General features: G+C 45.8%; 1 non-coding gene across 1 annotated transcript; it reads left to right on the forward strand.

The window, feature by feature from the left end:
- The first annotated feature begins 9,947 nt into the window (after window positions 1–9,947).
- trnaa-cgc (transfer RNA alanine (anticodon CGC)) lies at window positions 9,948–10,019 on the forward strand. Its single transcript has one exon. It is a non-coding gene; the product is annotated as a tRNA-Ala (tRNA).
- The last annotated feature ends 4,851 nt before the right edge of the window (window positions 10,020–14,870 follow it).

Here is a 14,870-nt window from a genome sequence, read left to right on the forward strand (position 1 = left end):
GATCTTATCAAGTGATGACTCGGAAGAGTTTTCTTGACTTGTTTTCCAAACATGATCTCTGCTCGAGATGGCAGGCCTGTATCTAGAGGTGTTGCTCATAAGTGCAGCATTTCTAACTGGATATCTTGATTAGTTTCTCTGTATTGCAGAATTAATGACTTTACTGTTGTTAATTTCTGTTATGACTGGGTGAGGAAGGGTGTCTCGGGCTCTCCTCTCGCCCCTTTTCTGGTTTGGCCGTAACAGGGTTTAACTTTTAAAACCTGAGAGTTTGAGCTTCACCTCAGTGAGTCCCTACTCACTGCTCTCTAATTGTAATTGCAAATGAACCAATCAGACAGGCTTTCTTAGGTTTAAACAAGAAAGATGTAAGTTTATTAACCTTAACACTCGAACTCAGTTAAAATCACTAAAAATACATGATGCAACCACGCTAACATGCATACGAGATAAACACACATGCAAATAGATACAGAGGAGGAGAAAGAATTAGAGGGGGAGGGTTTAGAGTAGTAAATGGAATTCAGTTCCTGGTTTTAGTTTTGCTGTAAAGTCCTTCATTGACGTTAAGTATTGCAGTTCTCGTTAGGGCCGAGTGCACACTTTCAAACTTGTTTTGCTGGTTCCAGAGGCTGAAGAAGTCCTCTTAAGCTGCTTCCCTGGGGCCCTGGAACTTTGCTGGACAGGGAGAGACAGAGAGAGAGTGATGCTTTCTTCTTGAAGTTCAATTGCATTCTGCCCCAAAACTTTCTGTGAGGCACAATTCAATCAATTCCCAAGTTGGACAGCTGGTTAGGAATGTGACCAGCTCTCTTTTTTGAAACAGCATCACCTGCAAGGGTTGTTGATTTTTCAAAGCTTACTAGACATATTTGGTGGTGGCGGGGGTGGGGGGGGGGGCGCGGTGCTGTGGAGTGCTGGCTCTTACACAGACAGTGGCTCTCAATGTCTTTTGATCATTACTGTTGAGCAGTCCAATTTTGCTAATTGGATCAGGGAGCACTTACATTGTCTTTCTATTCAACTGTCTCTCAGAATGCAAATGTGTAGCCATGTTTTCAGCTGTTCAGCTCTGTGGTCTTTTGAAACAAGTTATGTTCAATGTCCAGTAAAAGTTCAAATAGTGTTCCATATGATGAAATTGATATGTTTCCATTTGGCAGGTGTGGTTTTGTCACGCTGTAAACACCATCCTTTCTCCAGGCTGTTCAACCGAGGGTAATACGCGGATGATGTAACATGATTTACAGCCCAATTTACATACATATCTTGAAATGGCTTACCGGTGTACTATGGACCGATATCTGCTACTATCTTCTCGGGGGAACCAGAGACTAAAAATAACGCTCATCGTGTTTGCTACCGATGCACTTAATGTATTCTTCAATTGACAGATAGTAGGGTACTTGAAGAAGTAGTTGATGATGAGTCGAACATTGTTTCTTTTGACAGTAAATAGGTCAGTGGCTGTCCTTGACCATAGATGTGGTGGAATATTATGAGAATGAATTGGCTGTTTGTGTTGGCTCGGCTGATGTTCTTGGCATGCATTGCATATCCTCACTGCTCGCTTTATATCACTATTAATTCCTGGCCAATAAACTGTCTCACAAGCAGGTTGGCTGGACTTTTCAATGCCCATGTGACCTTGATGCAATTGTGTAAGGATATCTTGATGCAGCATTTTTGGAATCAACGGAGTTTGCAAGTTCTCCCTGTGTCTGCGTGGGTTTCCTCCGGGTGCTCCGGTTTCCTCCCACATGCCAAAGACTTGCAGGTTGATAGGTTAATTGGCCATTATAAATTGCCCCTAGTGTAGGTAGGTGGTAGGGAAATATGTAGGGACAGGTGGGGATGAGATAGGAATATGGGATTAGTGTAGGATTAGTATAAATGGGTGGTTGATGGTCGGCACAGACTCGGTGGGCCGAAGGGCCTGTTTCAGTGCTGTATCTCTAATCTAATCTAAAATCTAATCATCACGGTATGGCCAAAAGGTTTGGAGATCTGCGGAAACCATTTGCACTTTGTCAGGCCATCCATTAATTATAAGCTGCCATTGTGCCTTTGAAACAGGATCTTTGGAAGTATCTTCCTGGAGCACCTCACGTTACGTCTGCCCAAATCGCATTAGGTCAATATCGAACACATCTTCTAGTTGTATATCAATTTCATCAACTCGGACATCCAGCAATATATCTTCTCATTTCATGGGATTTGGTAATCTGCTCAGTGTGCCACACGTAACCATGAGGTTTCCAGGTTTATAACAAACCTCACAATCGTATCCTTGTAATCAAGGTAACTGGTAACTGTTTTTTGCCAAATCATTGGCAACAGCTTGTGATCTGTCTCGACAACAAACCATTTACCAAAGAGTTATGTATGAAATCTTGCAATACCAAATACTAATGCTAATGTTTCTCGTTCTATGGACAAATAGTTTGCCTGAGTGGGTGACAAACTTTTGGAACTAAATGCAATTGGTCTTCTTGTAACAGACAGGTAGGCAGTGGCATAGTGGTATTATCACTGGACTAGTAACCCAAAGACCCAGGGTATTTCTCTGAGGACATGGGTTCGAATCCCACCACAGCGGAAGGTGGAATTTGAATTTAATTAATAAATCTGGAATTAAAAGCTAGTCTAATGATGGCCATGAAACCATTGTCGATTGTTGTAAAAACCCATCTGGTTCACTAATGTCCTTTAGTGAAGGAAATCTGCTGTCCTTACCTGGTCTGGCCTACATGTGACTCCAGATGCACAACAATGTGGGTAACTCTTACATGCCCTCTGAAATGGAATAGCAAGCCACTCAGTTGTATCTAACCGTTATAAAAAGGAATGATACCGGACGGACCACCTGGCATCGACCTAGGCACCGGAAACGACAACGGCAAACCCAGCCCTGTCGACCCTGCAAAGTCCTCCTTACTAACATCTGGGGGCTTGTGCAGAAGTTGGGAGAGCTGTCCCACAGACTAGTCAAGCAACAGTCTGACATAGTCATACTCACGGAATCATACCTTACAGACAATGTCCCAGACAATGCCATCACCATCCCCGGGTATGTCCTGTCCCACCGGCAGGACAGACCCACCAGAAGTGGCGACACAGTGGTATACAGTAGGGAGGGAGTTGCTCTGGGAGTCCTCAACATCGACTCCGGACCCCATGAAGTCTCATGGCATCAGGTCAAACATGGGCAAGGTAACCTCCTACTGATTACCACCTACCGCCCTCCCTCAGCTGATGACTCAGTACTCCTCCATGTTGAACACCACTTGGAGAAAGCACTGAGGGTGGCAAGGGCACAAAATGTACTCTGGGTGGGGGACTTCAACGTCCATCACCAAGAGTGGCTTGGTAGCACCACTACTGACCGAGCTGGCCGAGTCCTAAAGGACACAGCAGCTAGACTGGGTGTGCGGCAGGTGGTGGGGGAACCAACACGAGGGAAAAACAGACTTGACCTCGTCCTCACCAATCTGCCTGCCGCAGATGCTTCTGTCCATGACTGTATTGGTAGGAGTGACCACCGCACAGTCCTTGAGGAGATGAAGTCCCGCCTTCACAATGAGGATACCGTCCATCGTGTTGTGTGACACTATCGCCGTGCTAATTGGGATAGATTTCGAACAGATCTAGCAATGCAAAACTGGGCATCCATGAGGCGCTGTGGGCCATCAGCAGCAGCAGAATTGTACTCATCCACAATCTGTAATCTCATGGCCCGGCATATCCCCCACTCTACCATTGCCATCAAGCCAGGAGACCAACCCTGGTTCAATGAAGAGTGCAGGAGGGCATGCCAGGAGCAGCACCAGGCATACCTCAAAATGAGATGTCAACCTGGTGAAGCTACAACCCAGGACTACTTACATGCCAAACTGCGTAAGCAGCATGCGATAGACAGAGCTAAGCAATCCCATAACCAACGGATCAGATCTAAGCTCTGCAGTCCTGCCACATCCAGCCGTGAATGGTGGTGGACAATTAAACAACTAACTGGAGGAGGTGGCTCCTCAAAAGCCCCATCCTCGATGGGCGAGCCCAGTACATCAGTGCGAAAGATAAGGCTGAAGCATTTGCAACAATCTTCAGCCTGAAGTGCCTAGTTGACGATCCATCTCGGCCTCCTCCTGAAGTCCCCAGCATCACAGATGCCAGACTTCAGCCAATCCGATTCACTCCGCATGATATCAAGAAACGACCGAAGGCACTGGATACTGCAAAAACTATGGGCCCTGACATATTCCGGCAATAGTACTGAAGACCTGTGCTCCAGAACTTGCCGCACCCCTAGCCAAGCTGTTCCAGTGCAGCTACAACACTCGCATCTACCCTGCAATGTGGAAAATTGCCCAGGTATGTCCTGTACACAAAAAGCAGGACAAGTCCAACCCGGCCAATTACCGCCCCATCAGTCTACTCTCAATCATCAGTAAAGTGATGGAAGGTGTCATCAACAGTGCCATCAAGCGGCACTTGCTTAGCAATAACCTGCTCAGTGACGCTCAGTTTGGGTTCCGCCACGGCCACTCAGCTCCTGACCTCATTACAGCCTTGGTTCAAACATGGACAAAAGAGCTGAACTCAAGAGGTGAAGTGAGAGTGACTGCCCTTGACATCAAGGCAGCATTTGATCGAGTATGGCATTAGGAGCCCTAGCAAAACTGAGGTCAATGGGAATCAGGGGGAAAACCCTCCACTGGCTGGAATCATTCCTAACGCAAAGGAAGATGGTTGTGGTTGTTGGAGGTCAATCATCTGAGCTCCAGGACATCACTGCAGGAGTTCCTCAGGATAGTGTCCTAGGCCCAACCATCTTCAGCTGCTTCATCAATGACCTTCCTTCAATCATAAGGTCAGAAGTGGGGATGTTCGCTAATGATTGGACAATGTTCAGCACCATTCGCGACTCCTCAGATACTGAATCAGTCCATGCAGAAATGCAGCAAGACCTGAACAATATCCAAGCTTGGGCTGATAAGTGGCAAGTAACATTCGCGCCACACAAGTGCCAGACAATGACCATCTCCAACAAGAGAGAATCTTACCATCTCTCCTTGACATTCAACGGCATTACCATCGCTGAATCCCCCACTATCAACATCTTAGGGGCTACCATTGACCAGAAACTGAACTGAAGTAGCCATATAAATACCGTGGCTACAAGAGCAGGTCAGAGGCTTGGAATCCTGAGGCGCATAACTCACCTCCTGACTCCCCAAAGCCTGTCCAACATCTATAAGGCAAAAGTCAGGAGTGTGATGGAATACTCTCCACTTGCCTGGATGGGTGCAGCTCCAACAACACTCAAGAAGCTCGACACCATCCAGGACAAAGCAGCCCGCTTGATTGGCACACCATCTACAAACATTCACTCCCTCCACCACAGATGCACAGTAGCCGCAGTGTGTACCATCTACAAGATGCACTGCAGCAACGCACCAAGGCTCCTTAGACAGCACCTTCCAAACCTGCGACCTCTACCAACTAGAAGGACAAGGGCAGCAAATACATGGGAACACCACCACCTGCAAGTTCCCCTCCAAGTCACACACCATCCTGACTTGGAACTATATCGACGTTCCTTCACTGTCGCTGGGTCAAAATCCTGGAACTCCCTTCCTAACAGCACTGTGGGTGCACCTACCCCAAATGGACTGCAGTGGTTCAAGAAGGCAGCTCACTGCCACCTTCTCAAGGGCAATTAGCGATGGGCAATAAATGCTGGCATAGCCAGTGATGCCCACATCCCATGAATAAATTTAAATAAAAGACATGCTCTGAGACCCTTTTGCAAAGCATCAACCTCAAGCATAGTTTCTTTTCTTGGGTCGTACATGCTTCTGTATAAGGTGACTGTTTCAGCGAATCAAATGCATACTGATGATCTTCATGCCACAAGAATGACGTTACTTTCTTGAGAAGCTCACGCAGTGATGGTGCTTTCTCAGAAAAATTCAAGATCTACGGTGCTAAAAAGTTAAATCAGCCAAACATCTCTGTAAATCTTCCTTGTCTTGAGGAGTAGGCATTGATTGGATATCCTCAATCTTGTTGTGGTCTGGGTCTTATCCCTGTATTAGAGTAGATTGAGCCAAAACAGTTGATGTGGCTCACTTTAACAGCCCATTATTTGCTATTAAACATAAGACCTTCCTTTCTGGCTGTCTCCATTAGATGTGAAGTTTCTTGTTCTGCTCTTTTTTAGTACTTCCCATGACTGCTATCTCATCTGCAAGGTAAACACATCCCAGAACATTTTCAGTAATGCTATCCATATGCTGTTGGAACAAGTCTTGACTCTCTGACTGACCAAATGGTAAGTGCAAAAAGCAATATCTGCCAAATGGTGTTCTGAAAGTTGTTCATTCCTATGAATCTTCAGAAAGGTGGATCAACTGGTATCCGCGTTTTGCGTCCAACTTTGAAGAAAACCTGACTCTCGCAAATCTTGGATTTAACTCTTCCAAAGTAGGAATATTGTGAGGACATCTTTTGAGTGCTTAACCTTCTTGGGTCTAGACGTAGTGTAATGGTACCATCTTTCTTGATCATGGTGGTTATAGAGCTGCACCAGAGTGTTGTTGAACATGGTGAATAATCCCTTGTTGTTCCATGGCGTCAAGCTCAGCTTTTAGTTTGTCCTTGATGTGGACACTGCACTTCCATGATGCATCTATGCAGGAAACTGTGTCGTCTCTCATATGAAGAACAGCATCTCCTATAAAACTGCCCACAGTATCAAATCTGTCCAGATACTTCTGTTGTAAATCCTGAATGGACTCAATGTGGTCACATTTACCTTGGTTACGTAGCACTGGCACATTACTGATCTTGTGAATCATCATGACCCGGAGTTCACTGCATGTTGGTAATCCTGCTACCGCTGGACCATCTGTTTCAACAACGTAGAAGACTTGTGGTGGCCATGCAGAATTTCCATATCTGCACTCCAACATCAGTGCTACCATGCTTCATATTGGTGAACCATTATATGCAGTGAATCTAGCTTTTGTTGACTGTAGCATAGATTTCCATTTAGCTGGGTACATACCTTCAGTATCCAAAGTGGTAAAATGTTGGTGCTCGCCCCACTATTACTAGTTAGCCATAGCTTGTGCTTGCTACTCTTGTCCGGGCATATGTTTCTGATTGCAGTGAAGGCTTTGAGCTGTGTAACTACATCTGTGTGGTGTACAGCTGTCACTGTGTGGAAGGCTTGTTCACTTTCAATGCCTTCTTTGCTCTCCAGGTTCTTGCCTACCTCATAGACCTGCTTGTGTTTAAACTGGTTTTTGGCAAACTCTTTTCTGTTTTTGTCACTGGACAGTGTTGGTTTCTTATCGAGCTGTGGTTTGCTACGGCTTCTGACTGCTTCTCCATTGCCAGACCTTCTGCACATCTTTCCCAGTGCCCCTTTCGATCACACGCTTTGCAGTTATCCCTGAATACAGGACAATTTCCTGGCTGATGCATCAGACTGCATTTGCCGCACATCTTGTCCTGTCGAGGTGTGTTGGCTGCTTCGCCTATGGTTGTTGCTGCCCTAAGTGCTTATATACACTGCCTGCTTTCAACTGTGGCTTCATACTTCCTACCTTCCTTAAGTAGACTTGCAGGGCTGGATTTTAAAGGCTGTCCAATGCCGGGAACAGTGGCGGGGGGGAATGAAGATAGCAACGGATGAGGCCCACCATTGACCCCGACACCGCCAGGCCCTGTCCCGATCTCAGGGGTAGCCGCGAGGCCTCGTGGCGGCTGCCCTGCCGCTCGGTGACAGCACCCGCATTAAGATATGTAAATGGCTACTTACCATTCATTAATACGCAAGCCACAGTGATTCAGGCAGCATGTTTCAATCTTCATTAGAACATGTGGCGCTCACGTGTCTTCATTTTCATGTCATTGAAAGGCAGGCAGCAACAAAGCATCAGTCCTCGGAGCAGGTGAAGGTGGATGGGGGTCTCTGATGACCGGGACATAACTCTGCATGAAATAAGGGATTGACCCCGGGCCCTTCTACCGTCAAGGGGGGCACTCTACGCACGCTAATGTTTGGCGGGGGGAGGTGAAGGGGGCTGACCCTGCAGGAAGGACAGGCAAAAAGGGAAAGGAGGAGGAGAAGCATTGTTAGTAAAGGAGGAAATCAATGCAATAGTGAGGAAGGATACTGGCTTGGAAAACAATGACGTGGAATCTGTATGGGTGGAGCTAAGAAACACCAAGGAGCAGAAAACGTTGGTGGGGGTTGTCTATAGGCCTCCAAACAGTAGTGGAGATGTAAGAGATGGCATTAAACAGGACATTAGAGACACATGCAATAAGGGTACAACTGTAATCATGGGTGAATTTAATCTACATATAGATTGGTCAAACCAAATTTGCAATAATACTGTGGAGGAGGATTTCCTGGAGTGTGTACGTGATGGTTTTTTAGACCAATACGTTGAGGAATCAGCTAGAGAACAGGCTATCCTAGACTGGGTATTGTGCAATAAGAAAGGATTAATTAACAATCTTGTTGTGCAGGGTCCCTTGGGGAGGAGCGACCATAGCATGCTCGAATTCTTCATTAAGATGGAGATTGAAGAAATTGAATCCGAAACTAGGGTCCTGAATCTAAATAAAGGAAACTACGAAGGTATGAGGTGCAAGTTGGCCATGGTAGATTGGGGAACTTTATGAAAAGGGTTGACGGTGGATAGGCAATGGATAATATTTAAAGAACGTGTACATGAATTACAACAATTATTCATTCCTGTCTGGTGCAAAAATAAAACCAGGAAGGTGGCTCAACCGTGGCTTAGAAAAGAAATTAGGGATAGTATTAAATCCAAAGAGGAGGCATATAAAATTGCCAGAAAAAGCAGCAAGTCTGAAGATTGGGAGCAGTTTAGAATTCAGCAAAGGAGGACAAAGAGGTTGATTAAGCGGGAGAAAATACAGTATGAGAGTAAACTTGCGGGGAACATAAAAACTGACTGTAAAAGCTTCTTCAAGTATATGAAGAGAAGAAGATTAGTGAAGTCAAATATAGGTCCCTTACAGTCAGAAATGGGGGAAATTATAATGGGGAACAAAGAAATGGCAGAACAATTAACCACATACTTTGGTTCTGGCTTCACAAAGAAGGACACAAATAACCTCCCAAAAATATTAGGGAACCAAGGGTCTAATGAGAGGGAGGAACTGAAGGAAATCAGTATTTGTAAAGAAAATAGTGCTTGGGAAGTTAATGGGGTTAAAGGCTGACAAATCTCCAGGGCCTGATAATCTACATCCCAGAGTACTAAAGGAAGTGGCCCTGGAAATAGTGGATGCTTGGTGGTCATCTTCCAAAATTCTGTGGACTCTGGAGCAGTTCCTACAGATTGGAGGGTGGCAAATGTAACCCCACTATTGAAAAAAAGGAGGGAGAGAAAACACAGGGAATTACAGACCAGCTAGCCTTACATCAGTCGTGAGGAAAATGCTAGAGTCTAGTATAAAGGATGTGATAGCAGAACACCTGGAAATCATAAACGGGATTGGGCAAAGTCAGCATGGGTTTACAAAAGGAAAATCATGCTTAACAAATCTACTGGAGTTTTTTGAGGATGTAACTAGTAGAATAGATAAGGGTGGACCAGTGGATGTGGTGTATTTGGATTTTCAGAAGGCTTTGGATAGGGTCCCACATAAGAGGTTAGTGTGCAAAATGAAAGCACATGGGATTGGGGGTAATTGGCATGGATTGAGAATTGGTTGACAGACAGGTAACAGAGAGTAGGAATAAACAGGTCTTTTTCCGGGTGGCAGGCAGTGACTAGTGGGGTACCTCAGGGATCAGTGCTTGGGCCCCAGCTATTCACAATATATATTAATGACTTGGGTGAGGGAAGCAAATGTAACATTTCCAAGTTTGCAGACGACACAATAGCTATGCAGTTGGAGGGGATGTAGTTCAGTGGTAGAGCGCATGCTTCGCATGTATGAGGCCCCGGGTTCAATCCCCGGCATCGCCACAGATTTTGGGCGGCACAGTGGCGCAGTGGTTAGCACCGCAGCCTCACAGCTCCAGCGACCTGGGTTCAATTCTGGGTACTGCCTGTGCAGAGTTTGCAAGTTCTCCCTGTGACCGCGTGGGTTTTCGCCGGGTGCTCCGGTTTCCTCCCACAGCCAAAGACTTGCAGGTTGATAGGTAAATTGGCTGTTATAAATTGCCCCAAGTATAGGTAGGTGGTCGGGGAAATTGAGGGAAGTTGGGGATGTGGTAGGAATATGGGATTAATGTAGGATTAGTATAAATGGGTTGTTGATGGTCGGCACAGACTTGGTGGGCTGAAGGGCCTGTTTCAGTGCTGTATCTCTAAAAAAAAGCTGGAGGGGGTGGGAGAATGTGAGCTGTGAGGAGGATGCAAAGAGGCTCCAATGTGATTTGGACAAGTTGGGTGAGTGGGCAAATGAATGGCAGATGCAGTACAACGTGGATAAATGTGAGGTTATCCATTTTGGTTGTAAAAACAGAAAGGCAGATTATTATCTGAATGGTGATAGATTGGGAAAGGAGGAAGTGCAACCAGACCTGGGTGTCCTTGTACACCAGTTGCTGAAAGCAAGCATTCAGGTGCAGCAAGCAATTAGGAAGGTGAATGGTAAGTTGGCCTTCATTGCAAGAGGATTTGAGCACAGGAGTTTGAGGGCGAGAAACTGGAGTCCCACACTAGTGTTCTGGAGTTAAACAAAGGTAATTACATAGGCATGAGGACAGATTTGGCCCTAGTTGTCTGGGCAGGAAGACTAAAAGGTAGGACAGTTTATGAGCTGTGGCAGACGTTTAAGGAGACATTCAATTCTTCCCAACTAAAATATATTCCAGAGAGGAAGAAAGATTGGAAGAGGGGGAAAAAACATCCATGGCTAAGCAAGGAAGTTAAGGATAACATAAAGACAAAAACTAAGGCATACCATATTGCAAAGGCCAGTGGCAGGCTGGAAGATTGGGAAACGTTTAAAGATCAACAAAGGGTTACTAAAAAAGTAATAAAAAGTGCAAAGATAAATTATGAAAGAAAACTCGCGCAAAATATAAAAACAGATAGCAAAAGCTTCTGTAAGTATAGAAAAGAGAGTAGCGAAAGTGAATGTTGGTCCCTTGGAGGATGAGACTGGGGAGTTCATAGAGAGGAGCACAGAAATGGCAGAGACACTAAATCAGTATTTTGCCTCAGTTTTCACAGTGGAGGACACTAGTACCATTCCATTAGTAACAGGTAATGCAGAGGTTCCAGAAAGGGAGGAACTTAGAAAAATTATCATCACTAGGGAAAAAGTACTGAGCAAACTATTGGGATTGAAGGTAGACAAGTCCCCAGGGCCTGATCGCTGACATCCTAGGATCTTAAAGGAAGTGGCAGCGGAGATAGTGGATCCATTGGTTATAATATTTCAAAATTCCTTGGATGCGGGAAAGGTTTCAGTGGATTGGAAAAAAGCTAATAGAACTCCCTTATTCAAAAAGGGAGGGAGGCAGAAAGTAGGAAACTATAGACCAGTTAGTTTAACATCTGTCATTGGGAAATTGTTCGAATCCATTATTAAGGAAGTAATAACAGGACATTTAGAAAGTCAAAATGCAATCCATCAGAGTCAGCATGGTTTTATGGAGGGTAAGTCATGTTTGACTAATTTGCTAGAGTTCTTCTAAGATGTAACAAGCAAAGTGGATAATGGGGATTCTGTAGATGTAGTATATCTGGACTTGCAGAAGGCATTTGATTAGGTGCCGCACAAAAGGTTAATACACAAGGTAAGGGATCACATGGGGTTAGGGGCAATTTATTAGCTTGGATAGAGGATTGGCTAACCAACAGAAAACAGAGAGTCGGAATAAATGGGTCTTTTTCTGGTTGGCAAGACGTAACTAGTGGGGTGCCACAGGGTTCGGTCCTCGGGCCCCAACTACTTACATTATATTAATGACTTGGATGCAGGGATAGAAGGTGGTCAAGCCAAATTTTCAGATGACACTAAAATAGGTGGGATAGTAAGTTGCAATAAAGAAATAAGAAATTTACAAATGGATATGGATAGGTTAGGTGAATGGGCCAAAATTTGGCAGATGGAGTTTAACGTGGATAAGTGTGAGGTTAGTCATTTTGGTCGGAAGAATAGAAAGGCAAATTATTATCTAAATGGAGAGAAACTTCAGAGTGCTTCGGTGCAGAGAGATCTGGGTGTCCTCGTGCATGAATCGCAGAAAACTAGTATGCAGGTACAGCAAGTAATAGTAACTCACCTCCTGACTTCCCGAAGCCTGCCCACCATCTACAAGGCACAAGTCAGGAGTGTGATGGAATACTCTCCACTTGCCTGGATGGGTGCAGCTCCAACAACACTCAAGAAGCTCGACACCATCCAGGACCAAGCAGCCCGCTTGATTGGCGCCCCATCTACAAACATTCACTCCCTCCACGACCAACGCACAGTGGCAGCAGTGTGTACCATCTACAAGATGCACTGCAGCAACGCACCAAGGCTCCTTAGACAGCACCTTCCAAACCCGCGACCTCTACCAACTAGAAGGACAAGGGCAGCAAATGCATAGGAACACCACCACCTGCAAATTCCCCTCCGAGTCACACACCATCCTGACTTGGAACTATATCGCCGTTCCTTCATTATCGCTGGGTCAAAATCCTGGAACTCACTTCTTAACAGCACTGTGGGTATACCTACCCCACATGGACTGCAGCGGTTTAAGAAGCCAGCTCATCACCACCTTCTCGAAGGCAGTTAGGGATGGGCAATAAATGCTGGCCTGGCCAGCGACGCCCACATCCCATGAATGGATTAAAAAAAAGAAAGGCAAATGGAATTTTGGCATTTATCGCTAAAGGAATAGAGTATAAAAGTAGGGAAGTGTTGCTACAAGTGTACAAGGCATTAGTGAGACCGCACCTGGAGTATTGCGTACAGTTTTGGTCCCCTTACTTGAGGAGAGATGTTGTTGCATTGGAGGCAGTTCAAAGGAGGTTCACTAGATTGATTCTAGAGATGAGGGGTTTGTCTCATGAAGAGCGATTGAGCAGTTTAGGCCTTTACTCTCTCGAGTTTAGAAGAATGAGAGGAGATCTAATTGAGGTATATAAGATGATTAAGGGGATTGACTAAGTAGACGTAGAGAGGATGTTTCCTCTTGTGGGGCAATCTCGGTCATAGTTTTAGGATAAGGGGTAGCAGATTTAAAATAGAGATGAGGAGAAATTACTTCTCTCAAAGGATCGTGAGTCTGTGGAATTCACTACCCCAGCGTGCGGTGGATGCAGGGACATTGAGTAAGTTTAAGGAGGAGATAGACAGATTTTTAATTAGTAATGGTTGAAGGGTTATGGAGAACAGGCAGGGAAGTGGAGTTGAGGCTGAGACGAGATCAGCCATGATCGTATTGAATGGCGGAGTAGGCTCGAGGGGCTGAATTGCCTACTCCTGCTCCTAGTTCTTATGTTCTTATGTCTTACTGCAGTTATACAGGGCCTTGGTGAGACCACAACTGGAGTATTGTGTGCAGTTTTGGTCTTCTTATCTGAGGAAGGATGTTCTTTGCAGTGAGGGAGTTCAAAGAAGATTTACTAGGCTGATTTCTGGGATGGCAGGATTGACGTAGGAGGAGCGATTGGGTCGACAAGGCCTATATTCACCAGAGTTTCGAAGAATGAGAGGGGATCTCATAGAAACCTATAAAATTATAACAGGACTAGACAGGCTAGATGCAGGGAGGATGTTCCCGATGGCTGGGGAGTCCAGAACCAGGGGTCGCAGTCTCAGGATACGGGGTATGCCATTTAGAACCGAGATGAGAAATTTCTTCACTCAGAGGGTGGTGAACCTGTGGAATTCTCTACCGCAGAAGGCAGTGGAGGCCAAGTCATTAAATATATTCAAGAAGGATATAGATATATTTCTTAATGCCAAAGGGATCAAGGGGTATGGGTAAAAAGCGGGAACAGGGTACTGAATTAGACGATCAGTCATGATCTTTTTTGAATGGCAGAGCAGGCCCGAAGGGCCGAATGACCTAATCCTGCTCTTATTGTCTGTGTTTCTATGAGGGTCGCCATCCTCTCCATGGAGGAAGTCATGTGCTCATTTGCCTGGGACATGGCAGCTGTCATGGCCTGGATGGACTCCTGCATTATCTGCTCATGGCTGCGCATGGCCTGTGACATCTCTGCCAGATGTTGCCTTACCTCTCCCTGCAACTCCAGCATGCCCTATGCTGTTGACGCCAGAGGACCATCATCAACCTGGGCCTCAGTATGGGCCTGGCCACCCACAGTCCTCTGACTGTCAGAGGCCTCGGCTGTATCAGCCTCAGCCAGCTACTCGGGTGCACATGTGGTGATCTCACCAGCTTGTGACCCAGACTCTAAAGCCGAACGCATTCCCACTGAGGTGAGCATCTCTGCGCTGGTGGGAGGTGTGGGAGCATCATGAGACGCAGCTTCCTCTGAGTTTGTCTCCTCCTCAGAGGTGCTGGCACTCTCCAGGGCCTCTGATGCCATCTCGGAGTGTCTCCTCGCAAGATACAATGTGAAGAGCACAGTTTTAGGTTCACTGGTGTACATATCACTAAAATGATGGCATTGTGTCCAATAACAAAATGTTTCTGATAATAATTGCATTTGTTAAAGAGATGAATGTTCACCCCGGAAGCCAAGCTCCACTTCTGAAATTGGACATCCTCCATGACCACCACTTGGTTCGAGGGCCTCCTCCTCAGCCTGGGTCAGTGGTCGGAGCTCCGGCATCCCTCCTCCAGTCCTGGAGGACTCCCTCTCATTGTGTGCACTCTTTGCCTGGAAGAGCAAGGATAC

This window comes from Heterodontus francisci, chromosome 11 (assembly GCF_036365525.1).
Source record: "Heterodontus francisci isolate sHetFra1 chromosome 11, sHetFra1.hap1, whole genome shotgun sequence".
NCBI classification, from domain to species: Eukaryota; Metazoa; Chordata; class Chondrichthyes; order Heterodontiformes; family Heterodontidae; genus Heterodontus; species Heterodontus francisci.